Source organism: Cyanistes caeruleus, chromosome 2 (genome assembly GCF_971803275.1).
Source record: "Cyanistes caeruleus chromosome 2, bCyaCae1.hap1.1, whole genome shotgun sequence".
Classification (NCBI taxonomy): domain Eukaryota; kingdom Metazoa; phylum Chordata; class Aves; order Passeriformes; family Paridae; genus Cyanistes; species Cyanistes caeruleus.
The window spans coordinates 13,409,043-13,425,601 of record NC_141702.1 but is presented as its reverse complement, the minus strand read 5'-3'; the positions used below and the strand labels follow the sequence as shown (position 1 = coordinate 13,425,601).

Below are 16,559 nucleotides of genomic sequence, written 5' to 3'. Positions count from 1 at the left end.
GAATTTTAACATTGGATAAAAATGTTATCTACAGATGTCCACTATGAAATAATTGCAACTTGATTTTTCAAAGAACTCAGGACTACATAGAATCATATAATCATTTAGGCTGGAAAAGACCTTTTAAGATCATTAAGTCTAAGCAGTAATCTAATGCTGCTAAGTCCACCACTAAACCATGTCCCTATCTCACATCTAAACACAAATCTTCACATCTGCACAATTCCATAGTTTCAAAGTATGGTTCCTTTTAGTATGAAGCTACAGACTCTTATCATGTCTACCTATCAGACTTTTAATTCATAGACTATGTACTCCTAAGGAACATGAAAATGTAATAAAAGTTCATTCAGCTACAAAGAAATACTAGAGGGCTTGCTTCTGAGGAAGCTTCTGTTTCCTAATGCCTTCTTCCTAGGGTAACTTAATTCTACCCATGCTTTCTGGGCTGAATACATCGTATTTTGGCTTGCCAAACTTTTAATTGGTAATATTACTTTAACACTTATTGCATGTTTATCTGTTAGTGAAAAAAATGTAAAAAAAGAATCTTTAGAATTAGAATCAGAAAATCTGTTTGCATCACACTATGTTAAATATTGCTAAAGAGTTAACAGGATCAGCTTTCAGCACAAGGCCCAAGAAAGGTTTTATAGCAGTGTCCCAAGACATTTCTTAAAAGCTGTATAACATCTTAGTCAGGAACACGGGCAGTGGGACTGAGGGTGCCCTCAGCAAGTTCACTGATTCCACCAAGCTGTGTGATGGAGTAACACACTGGAGGGAAGGGATGCTGTCAAGAGAGACCTGGACAAGCTGAAGAATTGGGCCATGATAATCTCATGAAGTTCAACAAGGCCAAGGGAAAGGTCCTGAGCCTGGATTAGGGCAATTCCAAGCACAAATGCAGGCTGGGTGGAGAATAGATTGAGAGCAGCCCCTGAGGAGAAGGATGTGGGGCTGTTGGCAGAAAATAAATTCTACCTGAGCCAGCAATGTGCACTCAGCCCAGAAAGCCAGATCCACCTTTGGCTGTATCAAAAGAAGCATGGCCAGCAGGTTGAGGGAGGTGATTCTAACCCTCTTCTCTGGTGAGAGCCCACCTGGAGTTCTGCATCCAGGTCTGGGGACCCCGAACATAAGGACACAGATCCATTGGGGCGAGTCCCAGGAAGAGCTCTGATGATCAATGGGCTGGAGCATCTCTGCTATGGAGACAGGCTGTGGGAGTTGGGTCTGGTAAGCCTGGAGAAGGCCCAGAGAAGGTCTTTTAGCACCTTCCAGTAACTGAAGGGAGTCTGGAAGAGAGCTGGAGAGCAACTTTTCACAAAACATTAGTAGTAGGGCAGCAAGAGGACAAGAGCTTATGGCATCAAACTGAAAGAGGGCAGGTTTTTATTATAAATAAGGAAGAAATTCTTTATAGTCAGGGTAGTGAGGCACTGGATAAGCTTACCCAACAAGCTGTGAATGCCCAATCCCTGGAAGTGTTCAAACAAGATTCAATGGGGCCTTGAGTAATCTAGTCTAGTGAGAAGTGTTCTTGCCAATGGCAGGGGGTTTGCAACTAGGGGAACTTTAAGAATTTTTTTCCAAGTTAAACCACTCTACGATTCAATGATCTATGATGGTGTGATCTGGCCCTGACAAGATTTTCAGTCCTCTGCCTTGAAAGTTTCAAGACCCATCCAGATAAAGCCCTGAGCAGCCAGGTCTAATCTCATAAATGACTCTGTTTTAAACAGGAGATTGAGCTGGAGACCTCCTGAGGTATTTTCTAACCTAAATTATTACATAATTTTATGATGCTAAAAAGAAGTCCAAACCTCCAGTTACCTGAAATGAAATGATCTCTCCTTTTTTTTTTTTTTTTTTTTCCTTACAATGCTCCAAGTACTGTCACTTTTAGTATTTTCTGGACTGTGAGTGGGAGAGCCATGGAAACCAGACTTAAGTGCATTTCGAAGCAATTAAGCTGTTAGAACATTTAGTACTGCTGGGTTTTCTGGCTGGAACTAAACAAATATAACCTTAAAACACACTAAACATGCATGGTGAATGATCCACATGAACATTCTAATATCTTCATTTTGAATGCTATTTCTTTCCTGTCTCGTGAACGAATACCATTTAAAAGGCATCGTCTTTCTCGAAATTACTCAGATATGTGTTGATCTTTCCTGTTTAATAACTGCAACAAATTGCAGTGAAGGAAAACATACTTGTGGTTTTTGTTATTTAATATGTTTTATTATATTATGTTATTATAATATTTTTTGTTATTATATAGATGTGTAATAATGAGGCACTGATTAATCAATTGCTTAATTTTAGCTATTTAGAAGCAAGTACCTTCCTCTAGCTGAAGAACACAAAAGAATATCACAGAGGAAAATAAGTTGTTTTTTTTTTAAATCAGGTTATTAAACCTTCTCCAACTTTGCCCCTATTTAATTTATAAAACATTTCTGTGAATGTTACCTGAACCTTGGCTTTACCTTTACATTGCCAGAGATCAATGTCGTTGTAACCAACAATAAAGAGCCAGCATTATTTATTCTCCTCTTTTGAGAGGTCCTTCAGCTTCATTCCCTTTGTTCATCTACTGCAATTACTGTGCAGCACAGAATGTTAAGATCAACCTTTTTTCTTTGAGCCACTTGAACAGGACTGAAAGGAAGCACAAATCTATAGTTTTTGTTAGCAAGTACTGCTGTTTTGCCCTTTTTTTTTTCTCCTCGGACATGAAGACAACTAAACACCAGTCAACACAAAAATTTTTAGAGGTCAGAGAAAAATGTAAAATTAAACATAAGAAAGGTTTTTTTAATTTATGCATGTATTTGCTATTCTTCAAAGAGTCAGTTTTCCCTTTTTCTTAGGGAAAAATGGAAGCAGCTTTCTTTTCCTTAAAGCAATGTTTTCCCATTACTGATTTTGTTGTATGTGACCTAATTCCCTAGGCAGTATGCCACACAGTTGTGCTACACTTACTTTCACAATCTGACTTTTCATGCATATCTGCACCCCTATGATATGCACTCATGTTCCACATATATTTTTTACCAGTTATCTACACTTGCAATAGTTTTTCAAACTCATCTCTTTCCCTTAAGAATAGCTTATTGAAGATACAAGATCCTTAATGATGATTTATGGTTCCTTTCCAAAAGCTTAACAACCAATCTTTTGTGATCCCATTTCACAGATCCGTGTACAATCCTCATGACCTTGCTAGTATTTGTTTTACCCTTTCACAGAGATGTTTTCTTTAACACTAGCTACCACTGTTGTAAGTTCTATACAATTTGTTATGGAGCATAAATTCAGCAAAGAAATCCTGAACCTCTGTCACAGTCTTGATGGCCACTTTTTCTTTCCCTTTCCCTTTCCCTTTCCCTTTCCCTTTCCCTTTCCCTTTCCCTTTCCCTTTCCCTTTCCCTTTCCCTTTCCCTTTCCCTTTCCCTTTCCCTTTCCCTTTCCCTTTCCCTTTCCCTTTCCCTTTCCCTTTCCCTTTCCCTTTCCCTTTCCCTTTCCCTTTCCCTTTCCCTTTCCCTTCCCCTTCCCCTTCCCCTTCCCCTTCCCCTTCCCCTTCCCCTTCCCCTTCCCCTTCCCATTCATAACTATATTTTCTGTGTATTCTCACAAGGCTACAGGAATGGGAGGCAGTTGCTTTTGCTGATCCATGGTTTGTTGACCATAATGTCACAGCCAGTGCATGTCTGGCCCTGTGATCTTTCTGTTGAAGCAGAATTTTACTCTCCTGTGAGGAGTTTGTGCAGTGGGACATTTTCAGGCAATGTGCTGTGCTCCATTTCTGATGCAGATGGCCATGGCTTCACAAAACATGCATAAACCATGGTACGTATGCTGTGACAAATTCTGAAGTACTTATTCTATCTCTCTACCTAAGACTATGGTCACAATAAGACCATTTTACTCTGTCAAAAACCAAAGCAAAGTAAATCAAGAAGAAAACCCACAGAATATAGACAAAAATGCAGCCAATGACAAAGAAACCCTGCAGTCTGTGATATATATGCTATAATATGGCTGAAATACAGTTAATCCATTAACACCAAACTACAAACCTAAAAGTGAGGAAACAAAGTGAAGGTGTGGAAAGTTTCCAGTGTGGCTGCACAGCTTGATGTGAACTCAGTGAGGTCAAACATCAATTTTGCAACAGCAGCACTTCCTTGATGAGAAAATCTATTTACTGTTTTCATGTGCTTTAAGGTAGTAGAGATTATTGATATATCTTTTAGCTTTTGAACCTCATGTAAAAAACACATAAGAAATGTCAGGCCATAACTTCTTTTGTCTTTGTAGTTATGTATTATTTGTTTTAGTGTTTTTCTCCTGTGTTCTGAAGTATGTGCACTATTAGAGTGTAGCAGCTAGAAAGTCTTCCTTAAACTTGTCTGGAAGAAGGAAGTGTGGAAGATTCAGGCAGTGAAAAAATTACAAGCAGTAGAAAAATATACTGAATAAAAAATTCCATAGGTTATTTCTGGGATTCAATATGCATTTCTTAGCTCACAAACATTGTGCTGTTTTAAAATGTATTTTATTATGATAATTTTTTACTAGATGTCTCATCTTTAAAACTATTGCAATTTTCTTTTTCATGAATTGTGTAGAAAATGCAAATGGGTTCTAATGATGAATATTCATTTTTGTTACCTACAGAAGAATTTAATTCTCTTTTTAGAACTTTACCAGTACTGAAACTTACATTAATAGTATGCATATTTTTAATGGTGGATGAAAACATGTTTAGAGACTTTTTAAAATCTTTTTTCAGACACATGAGTTTAAAGAAAATTTTAAACATGTCAAGAACATAATTTTCCTGTGGTTTGATACATATGAAGAGCATAAAAATGAAATATCTGGGTACATATACTAGTGAAATTGACCCTGCTTAAAGCTCATGTACATTGCCAAACTCCAGCATGAAATATCATATAGAGCTCAATTGGGGCACTAAAAAATGCTTTCAAACCATGTTAAATATTGTTGGCAGCAAATCCTTGCTATGAACAACCAAGTCAAATTTAACCCTACTGCAACTTCATGAGGTTGTACGAGGTGGTTGTTGTACAAGTAGCAAAGGAAAACCAGGTTAGAGATTATATGAACTTCTGAGTAACCAGAAATAGTAAGTCTGTGAATTTTACAAATAATTTGCATTGATATGAAACAGGGTATAGGGAAGCAAAATCAGTAACTCTGTGTTGTTAGGAATTGAAAACAAAAAGGATTTAATTTCAGTGTTTTCATAGATAATATGTTCTTCTACAGATACCAATTCTTTTCATGCACAGACAAGATTTCATAAAATTTACATAAAATTTGCATAAGAATGATTTAAAGATAAAAAATAACATTCATTAGTGAGTTCTAGAATCTTTACCACCCTCTGGGAGCTACTCCTACTTCTTTGTCCCCCCATCTCTGAATATCCAGCACAATAAAACAAAAAAATCACAAACAAAAAAAACAAACCAAAACAAAAAACCCACACCATTCTTGTGTAAACACTTCATAATTCTTAAAAATATTATATTCCCAGGAAACTCATGCAGGCCTTTATGGCTTGTTTCATTAGAAAAAGAATATGATCCCTGCCATCTCTGAGATAATACAGAAGAAAAGCATACAATCTCTCCTGTATGTGTCTATACATGCACAAACATTCACATAAATGAATTTATTTATATATGTCAATATGTCAGTAAAGATTACAATGACATAATTAGATTATATAAAAATCCAAATGCCAGTAACATTGCTGACAAATTTTAGAATATGAGATACCAACCCTTTTGGCATTGCTCTTAGTAAACTTTGAACATCAGAAGGAATTTTTGCTTTACCTTACTTTACTTTACCTTACTTTACTTTACCTTACTACAAAAGAATTAAAATTATTTTGATATTTTTATTGAATACTTCCAAAATGGTGCATACTGGGAGAACAGGGAAAATATGGACTGTTCTATATTGTCAGACCTTGATGAATTCATAATATTATTTCATTTTGAAAACATGATTTACAAAGTTCTATTAAGAAATATTACACTGACATTTAGGTAGTGAAAAAGGATGGCTTTCAAAGAGTTTTCTAAATTCTACTAACTTAATTCTACAACTGCTAAAGCATCTTTATTCAAAAACTTATGAGTAATAACAGAAACTTTCTATCCAGAACATATTTCCTATAAAGTCCTTTGAAAGAACTGTGATATCAAAATACAAAGTCCAACTAGGTGATTTTAATACAGCTCATAATTCCATGTACAGTTAAAGCTTGAATTCTATCATTTGCTCTTTGTAATTTTGTAATGAGCAGTAGTTGCAAGGTCTTTTATAGTCTTTGAAACATAAATGCTCAGAAGAAATATTTAAAATTTACTGAATTCAAAACATCAGATCACAGTCTGAAGAAAGTCTGGAGTTCATCTTCTGGACAGGTGGCTTTGGCTTATTATCTTGTCTCTCTTTCCAGGATATTTATGCACAATTTCCCTAAGATCAAAAAAAGATAAGATGGAAAAACTACAATGTGTTTTCAAGGTGCAATGATAATATCAGGCTGTACTTTGATTGCTTTCAATACGTTATGTCAGCTGTCCTGTATAAAAAAAGACCTCTTGCCTCTGAATTAATTATAATTCTAGAAAAGGTTCCTTACTAGACTAACCACAAAATTTGTTACTATTCTTCCAATTAGTTTAATGGGCAGAAATTGAAAAGTTCAACAGCATATTGCATATAATATTTTTGATAATGTGCAAAAATATGTTCCATTAGAAGTATAAAGTTGTTTTACTGTAAAAAGTTTTGAATCAGCATAAAATATATAAAAAGTATATCATAGACAAAGTTATTTAAGATAATTTTTTGCACTAGTATTCTCATGATAGATCTTTTCAGAGAGGTTCCTTCACCAGAGTTATTAGCTATTAGAGAGGATCCCTAGGAAAAGTTTGAAGAAGTTTCAGTATCAGTAGAAAATGTTCTTATTAAAATAAAAATGAAAGAATACTAAAATTTCAAGATTAGATTGCAATAGTCCTCAAATACTACTCAGGATCTGCACTGAAGACAAAGATTTTTGCATCTAACATACATGCTAATAATTAAGTTCAATGTTTAAATATTTTTAGGTCGCCAATTATGAATTTGTTTATTTTTTTTTATCTTTCTGTGGATTTTGGATAGGATAGAATTAATTTGCTTCATAGCTATGTTTTGGTTTTGTGCAGTAAAGTGTGTTTATAGCACAAAGCTACACAGAGCCAAGGCTTTTTCCCTTATCCCAGTACTGGGATATGAGTGAGTGAGTGTGTGGATGTGCACAAAAGGCTGGGAGGTGGCACAGTCAGGACACCTGACCCCAACCCAAATGGACCTTCCCTGCTCTATGGCATCATGCTCAGCACAAAAACTAGATGGGGGCTTGGCAGGGAGGCCACTGCTTGGGGACTGGCTGAGTGAGCATCAGTTTCTTGATTATGAGCAATTATTTTCGTTTGCATTCCTTGTCGTTCTTAGGATTTATTTCTCTCCATCTGTTATTTTTCTTTTCCTTACAATCTATTATTATTTTATTTAATTTTTCCCCTCAGCTATTAAACTCTTTTTATCTCAGCCCATGAGCTTTCTCACTTTTGCAATTCTGATTCTCTCCCCAGTCCCACAGGGGAGGGGAGTGAGTGCGTGAACAGCTGTATGGTGTTTAGCTGCTGACTGTGATTAAACCATCACATGTACTTATGTCTATTGTTGTTTTTCATCTGACACATGAAAGAACATTGTAACATTACTATTCTCCATTTTAGTTATGAAATAAATGAGAGCTAGAAAATGTATGCAATAAAATATAACAAAAAATACTTAAAATAGAAAATTCAATTAACGTGATATATCAAAAAATTCAACATTTATTTAAAATCATGAGATATGTACCCAAATTTCTAAAAGTGTTACTGAAACTTCTCTAGTATGTTTCTGGCACTAAGATGACTTTTATCAATACAGTGGCAGGCAGTTTCTGTGTATCCTTACCTATTCTGTAACAATTAAGAAAGATAACATGGATGTAACCATGTCATAACAGTATTATTGATGGTAACCTAAGGACAAAAATGTCAGTAGATGAGAGATGGAACTGAAAATATAGGTGAGAGAAAGCAAAAAGTCTAGTGAGATCTTAATTTAAAGTCCTAGTAAGTTATCTCAGGTATACAGAGCTGTTGCTTACCATACCTCATGGATGTCCAAATGTTACAAAATTGTCTGTAGAAAGTACTTGTGAAAAAATAACCCTCTGAATCCTTTTTAACTTGCATCCAAATACTGTTGGAGTCACTAGAGCTGTGTAACTTGCCACTGATTCATGCTGCCTAACCACTCTGGTATGCACTTCTGCCATCACTTTTATTTATGTGCATCTGTGTTATATAGGTGCTGTGTTATGTCTGGAAATAGTAATGCAGTTGTAAGTGACTTGTCAAAATCAGTGTGAAAAAGAGGCTCAGTTGTCTTCTGAGGTGTGAGTTAACTATTTAATCTTGAAGACTGAATCAAATTGAAGATTAAAAAACTCAGGAAATTAAAAATACTCTGTGTGTTGTAAGTGAAGACCATTGTATATTAATAGAAAACCTCTTGAACTTCTCATTATCATTTTACAATTGCGCAAAAGAAAATAAATTTGTCTCTTGCTTATTTCCATAGATAATTAAACCTTATATTATTATAACATGCATTTTCATTTTTGTTTTTTTTTTTTTTTTTTTGTAATAAGAACTATTTCTGCAGATGTAGTTCATGCATATAAGTGACCATGAACATAGATTGCTGTCGATTTCAGAAAAAACAGCTCAAAGCATAGAGGTCTTGGTTAGAGACAAGTAAATCCCCTGCTTAAATCCATAGCCTAAGGTTAAAACAAGTGATTTGGCTTCATAGCAGGATTCTTCTGTGAGCTATTCCTATTTGTCTAGCTCCTGTTTATAACTCTTCCAATCAGCAAAATGTGGACAGCAGTTTTTCACAGGGGTGATGGTATCTACTCAATTTATATAGAACCAGAAACTACCTTTTGTATTCTGAGTAACTGCACTGGGTTTGTACACTAGACAAGCCAAATCAACATATTTCTAGGTAGATACTGCTATTTTAAAATTTACAATATTCTTGTCTAAAACGTGGGGCATAAATTATTACAAAATGTTTAAGGTGAAATAGTGCCTTCCATCTACAGGGTGCTAAGGAGGAAATTGCCATCAAATTTGAGAAATGTTAAGACACCATGATCCAGGGAGTTATGTAAACACAGATAGGTCAGAGTTGAGTTTTTTTGGAATTCAGGGATTGAGGGTTGGGGAAAACAGACTGTCTTACTGAAATCCAAATGAAAACCTTGAGAAAAAACTACATTAAATTAGTTCAAATAATTAGGGGGCAATTAGGGAACAATTTGTTTCCCCACAAAGAATGTAGGGAAACAAATGACCATGTTCAGGAAGATATGTGGACTTTAATTTAAACAAAGTAGCATAAATTAGATTTTCAAATTGGGAATGTTGATTCCAAAGCTACTTCTATTTTTTAAGATAATGAAATAGTAAACAGGAGAACATATATCTGGAAACAAATTTTCAGGACTCAGTAATTTTATGGAATAAACTATTTTATTAGAAAAATAGACCATAAGACTTTTTAATGTTATATTTCCATTAGAGCTATATCAGTTCAAAGTTATGCTTGTCACTTACTTTTCCTTCCCAAAAGGTTCCATCTTCATTCCACAAGGATAAGGAAAAACAGATATGAGAACTCAAACACTTCTTATTTTCTTGCAAATCCATATACATCCATGCATAGGCCTAACACTCCAGGTTTGGAAAAGTAGAATTCCTCAGTAACGAAAAAGTGGCTGATTTTTTGGTCAGAATTCAGAGCTATGTGGAATTTCTGGATCTTTTAGAGAAGCAGTAGAGTTGATATGTAGCCATTCTCAGTGCTCCTCTACACTTGCCGCTCTCTATCCTACCCTAGGAGGCTCTGAATCTTCAATTGCCTTTGCACACTCTCACAATATATGACTTAGCTTTGATATCCTCAGCTCCATTCCATAAAAAGCTACTTAAATGAGCATCTATTTCTCTGCACTTTATTTCGTACTGGAGGGCCTTCCCTTGAACAGAGGGCATTTTTCCTGCTCTGGCTGTCAGCCTGAGGGGCCGATGTGTCCTCCTGATGCACATACTGGGACTTGCAAGAAGGCAGCTCAATTCAGCATCATTGTTTTCAGTACCAAAACTCACTCAGTTATGGGCAGTTCTCACTGCACAACACTGCACTGCTAAAATACAGCAGTGGGATGATACAAATATTAGATGAAGCCATAATGATGCAAAGCATTTTACCATTTGATTTTCTGTGTGAAGGGTTAAGCATTAGAATGTACAGCACATTGGCATATCTTGCAAAAGCTCAAGTTTCCTTAAATATGTCAAGCTGTTACTAATTCAGATAGTAAGGATACTTCTTGAAAAAACTGAACTATGGTTATGAAGAGATTGTAGTTTTGTTGGGCTTTTTCTAATAACTAACAAAAGGAATCCATTCTTTTCTACTTTTCATCATTGATGACATTTTTAAAACCAATTTTGTTGTTTTTTGGAGAACTCTCTAGAACTATAAAATGTATTCATGAGCTAGTTCTGCTCACACTATGTCTTCCATCCTGCTAAAGGGTGTTATTTTAATTTCATCATATTTGCTTGTGTATCTTTAAGTGATAGCCATAAGCTTATGGTTTGGCTTTCTGCAACTGATTTAAAATCAAACAATCTCATAAGTAAAGGAAGAAAAATACAAAAAAAACCAAACTGTGAAGTTGAATCAACCTGACTCCTACACAGCAGCCTTGAATGTATTTCAGGCAGAAATAATTAGTGTTACTCAGACCAAAGGAAAATCACCTTGTTTTCTAGAATGACTAATTTTTTTTTCTTTTTATACTGCCAATACCAAGACTAGTTCCATCATTATTTTTTGTAGGTAAAGCATAAAGCATTCCATACAGCATGTTATAGAGGTATATGAAAAGCAAAGACCTAGAATCCTTTATTTTTAGGTCCACAAATGCAATAAGTAATAATGGACAGAAATGCTAAGGAAAAGGTGATTTAAGACTTACTATAAACAAGAATTAATAAAAGAAGTGAAAAATCCAAAACCCAGCACAAGAAGAACCATTTCTGCGAGGGAAAATAAAGTCTCGGTGCAATATTGAATGTTACTGAAGTGAGAGCCACCAGCAGAGATAATTAACAGTGTTCAGAACCATCTTGCCTTTTTTTTTTGTCTTAGAAAAGCAGACAAAACTTTAGATAATATTTCTTTCTCAAAAGATTCCTTCAGAAAAATATTAATAAATGTTCCATTACATTTCACAATTTATACACAAGTTGTCATTTTTTGGAATAGAAGCAATGAATTGCACAATAGAAGCACATGCTTCAAAGTGCCTTCAGGAGATGATGATTTGGTCTGTATCCCTGGTCAAAAGAGTCTGGACACAGTCTAACAGAATGCTTTTGGCTGGTATTATCTGAAGATGCCTGTTCAAAATAAAGTCTAATCCAAATTGTACAGTCTCCATAGGTAATGCATTTAATGATGATTTTCTAATCTATATCAAGTATTTTTAATTATTTTAGGCTTTTCTATTATTTTTATTGTGCACATCTACCATTGGTGGATATAAAGACATATTTGTACTATCTGTTTTGTATCTGTAAGAATAACTTTCATATAGTTGAATATTACAGTTATATTCTTAAATCCCTTTCCCACTTCCTCATAGATGATCTTTTCTAAATTAATTTTAGCAGTAGATCAATGTTTATTATCAGTTTTAATGGCCTCAGGCAGTTTGCTTTTTCATAACCCATTTAAGTGAAAAAATCATCTCTCCCAAAGTGTTGATAACATAGATAAGAGATCAAATTGTGTCCTGAATATTATGGTCATATTTTGAGGCAGGCAAAACTGTCACTTTGCAAGAATCACTTAAAGAAGCCAAATGTCCAAACTGTGTTGTTGCTACAACCTTAAGAGAGATTGCACGTTTGCCCTTGCATCAGGCTGATAAAACGGCTTAAAAGATACTGGTGTAGAAGAGGAAATGCATCTTTGGTACCAAAATGATCCATTATCCTTCCTTTATATTAAGGACCTTAAATAGAAAAATAATTTTTTGGTCTTGCTACTCCATCTGTAGCTGTAATTTAGCTACCTATTGAAATCACTCACCCATTTTTTGGCTAGTTGGACAAACTGTTAAATATGAATTACTATTATAATTTCTATGAACAACTGATACAACACCAGCTTTTCATTTGCATTTCAGGTGACTATAAAATAGTTATTTTTTTGAGTAAATGCATTCCCAGTAGTTTATGGACTTTTTTATTGGTACATTATCAGATGTTTTATAGAATTTCATCACAAATTCTTCACGAAGAACATGCAGAAATATCTGTAAATATGGCTGCAGCTACCTTAATGAACAAGGGTCTGTTCGTACAACTACATTCCTGTGTCCCCAAGAAAGTCTGCATTCTTTAAGCTACAATAGGAAAATACCTTATTTATTATTTTTTTTTAATTGCAACAATTCATTCCAATCTCAACTATTTTGAAATTGAAAACCACTGTATTAAATAGATTTTTTTTCTAGATTAATTTTAATATTAGCCCAAGTAGCCGTTTCAGTTGTTTTATGATTTTAATGTACATAATTGTTGTTATGGCTTTTACATTCTCAACCAAAAAAATATCAGTTTACTGTCTTTCTGTTTACTGCCTGTAGGTTTTCTTTTCCAAATAAGTACGCATGATTTGTATGTACATTGAAAATACCACTGTTTTAAAAAATTAAATAACTGTGTTACAATAACAGATGCCTGGACAGAAATGGCAAGTATTCCTGGATACAGGAATACTATTCAACTTTACAGTTGTGTTAGTTTCTCACATGATAAACTATGACAGGGTACCAAATCTGTAATTAGACAAATGTCATTATTGGAAATACAAAGGCCAGCATGTTAAACACTTTCTAATAGTATTGATCTGACTAAATATTTTTAATATATATATATATATGTGTGTGTGTATATCTAATTTTTGGTGTGAGCATATATATCTCTGTGTAGGTACACAAAATATATTTGCTGTTTTATCACAGTTCAGTAATTTTAAAACATCTCCTTAAAGGCTTTTGCAAAGATCTGGATCAAACCTTTTCTGAGGAAGTTATATTCAAGTTCATGTGAATTCATTCTTTTTTACTTCTCCACAGGTTTGTTTAATCACCTGCTGAATTCAGTGGGATACACCATCTGTTAAACTGGAGTCCAAGACTCCCCTCAACACCAAAACTCTCCTAACATCCACATTTTAAACATTCAAATTCATATTAGAAACATTTCTTCAGACTGTATTCCAGAGGATGTTCAGGGCCTTGGACTTCGTCTATACTTGTGAAAAAGCAAGATACAGGGTTAAGGAGTGGTACGTGGTTTTCCTTATCACTGAGCTGCTAATCAAAAAACGGCTGGGTTTTGGCTTGGACAAACAAACTCCCTCTCACCCTATGTCTGATCACAGAATCATAGAATAATAGAATTTCTTTGGTTGGAAAAGACTTTTAAAATCATCATGTCCAGTCATTACCCCTGCACTCCCAAACCCACCATCACCAAATCATGTTCCTAAGCACCATTAAAACATGTCTTTTAAGTACCTCCATAATTACTGTTAACCAACAGCCTTTCCCAGCTGCCAGCTTGAACAGGACAGCATGGTTTCACGGAAGAGTGGGGAGATTAGCTGCATTTGCACTTATCATTCTGTACTTGGAATCACTGTTATTTTCTGATAGGGTTTAGAAAAGAAATACTCTGATATTGATTTCTTGTTTCTGGCCTCCAGAAAAAAACATCACACACAAAGTCTGACTTATATCTGGACTGCAATCAACACTGCAAGACAGACAATTTAAGAATGGTCCTGGCCCCCAGCCTACTGTCTCTTCACATCCTCTCTTGCTGGTGATGGAGGAACTTCCAAGGTTTGCTCTGTTGGCTTCAATGGATTTTTTTATTTGAAAATTTTCAAATCTTACAGGACCATTGTTAAGAGGGGGTGAAAATATTTCCAAAACAAGGCAGAGAACACTGAAACAAGGTCCTGGAGGCCACTGCATTTATTTTGCTTTCAGTGTTAAAACCTGTGTGTTTGTCTTGGAGTTAAAGACTGCAAACCAATGATTTTAATGTATCTCAAGCTGTTCAGCTACTTTACTTGAAATATAGGCACCTATCCGTGATGCAGACAGCATTAGTGACATTAAAAGCAATGAGGAGTTGATTACAATTACTCAAATTAGTTAAAAAAAACAACAGTATATTTGCAGCCAAGTGTTATTTGTTCACTTTTTTTCATGAAAGACTCCTTTTTAAAACTGCTGTCAGGCCTAGTCCTTTTAACCTTAGCAATTCCTAGTGCCTATCAGCTCTGCTGGCACCCTTTGGTCAGAATCAGTTAGCAAGCCCCAAAATTACCCTGGGAAAATTGCATTGCAGTCTGGGCATGTGGTGTTTCTTTATGTCTACCTACATAGCTGAAGTAAAATAATCCTCGCTAGTAGAACAATAAGTACCTCCACTCTTTTAGTATGTTTTTGGATAGCAACATTTTCTTCAGAATTGTGGATTTTTGCTACATTTCTTGTCTTCATATTTGCTATAAGAATGTAAATAAACTGTATCTTAATTTCTGTCAGACACTCAATTACAAATTCTTCCATCTGTGGCCTCTATTTTAGAAGATTTTGACATTATATGAATTTTTGACTATGATTTAAAATCGTAATAGATTTTTGTGCCTTGAGACCCCTTGGTGCCTTTTGTATCCCACCCCTCACAAGGAAGTAGTAATTTAAAAGAGCATGAATAGGAGAATTAGGCTAACTTTTGTGCTGACCAAGTTCTAGCTCAGAGACACAATCTGACATCATGATAGATGAGACACAGCTTTTTGCATTTGATGCAATGACGGTGTGAGAGACTGAAATGTTAAGGGTTAATGACTCAAATAATTGGCCATTTTGCAAAACCAGAGGGTTTTCTGCTGATGATGTGCAAGGTAAAAGCCCAAGTACAGAGAGATTATGCAAACAGGACTGGAAGTTATTTGCTGAGTTTTGAGGCAGAGAAGTGAAGAGGCAGATCCTGTGAAGGTGGAATAATGCTTTATCATGCTAAAACTGTCTCTTACACAACTGAATCAGGTGTAAAAGTCCCCTTCAGTGAAGGGTTCTATACATTCACATGAAGGCCTGAGGATATTAATTCCTTCTGATGGGTCATAACCAGCTCAACTAAGCTGGGTGAGAAGGAGCTGCCATGTCCCAAAGGTGTCATAAACCACCAAATATCCCTTGCGCACCTGGGCATTCCACCTGACCCTGACCCTATATTAACCATTGACCATTGTGCTTCATGGGCTTTCCCACCCCTGAGGGATCAAGAGGCCACCATCACTTCAACCAGCAGACAATGAAATTACAACAATCAAGTCTTGTCACTGGACCCATGGGTGGTGATATCTTTCTACTTTTATGTTGCAATATTGCTATCGATAATGATAATCAAAAAGACTACACACCTCTTTCCATTGTGGGAAAATTGTTCTAAAAGAAACCTTATCTATCTATCTATCTATCTATCTATCTATCTATCTATCTATCTATCTATCCCCCTGTCACTCAGTGTTGTTTCACTCTTATCTGCCCTAAGGGATCTATTAACAAGAACCTCAGTTATCCTCACCTTCAGGGGCTGGGCCAAACCTACTTTGGTCTGGATAACCAAGGGCGTAATATTTTGCTAAATATCCACACATTTTTCTATAGATTCATTTGGCATATATTTGAAATTTGCAAGGATTCATACTTAGAATCCAGAATGTTCTTGAAAGCAGTTCAGTAATTGATGTAAGGAATGGGTTTGAAATTACTATTCCGAACTGGGTGTTCAGGCAGCTTTGTCAGATCCCGAATGAAGAGAAACTAGCTTCCTATTGCATTTTGAAAAGTTTATCATCTCCATTCCACTGCAGAAGAAAATAGTTCATGCAATAAAATCAGTCCATCACGCTCTAGGATGATTAAAATCCAGGCAGAATCTCTTTACAGAAACTAGGGGAAAATCTAACTCTGATAAGGAACAAAGATCTCTCTAGATTGGTTAATGTCTACTAAATATCTATTTAACATATTGAGGATACTATTTTTTCTTGTGCTGTCTATATCACCAACCCAAGAGCATTATCAAATGCCCTTCTTTTTTACCTTAAAGGTTTTATTTGATTTTTTCATGGGACACTATTATTGCCATGATCTCATGGAAGAGTGTTTCACTAATCATTCTGTTCTGTTGTCTTTCTTTATCTTGCCATTTCATCAC

General features: G+C 35.3%; 1 protein-coding gene across 3 annotated transcripts in view; it reads left to right on the top strand.

Annotated features, from left to right (window-relative positions):
- The first annotated feature begins 3,755 nt into the window (after positions 1-3,755).
- The window catches only part of LOC111925969 (uncharacterized), a 33,144-nt gene continuing 20,340 nt past the window's right edge, over positions 3,756-16,559 (top strand). For 2 of the 3 annotated variants that reach the window (XR_002862609.2, XR_015282743.1), the window contains exons 1-3: positions 3,756-3,861; positions 13,391-13,602; positions 14,023-14,161. The gene's annotated coding sequence lies outside the window, so the exon portion shown is untranslated. The remainder of the gene's footprint in view (positions 3,862-13,390; positions 13,603-14,022; positions 14,162-16,559) is intronic. The other variant, XR_002862608.2, reaches the window with a different exon arrangement.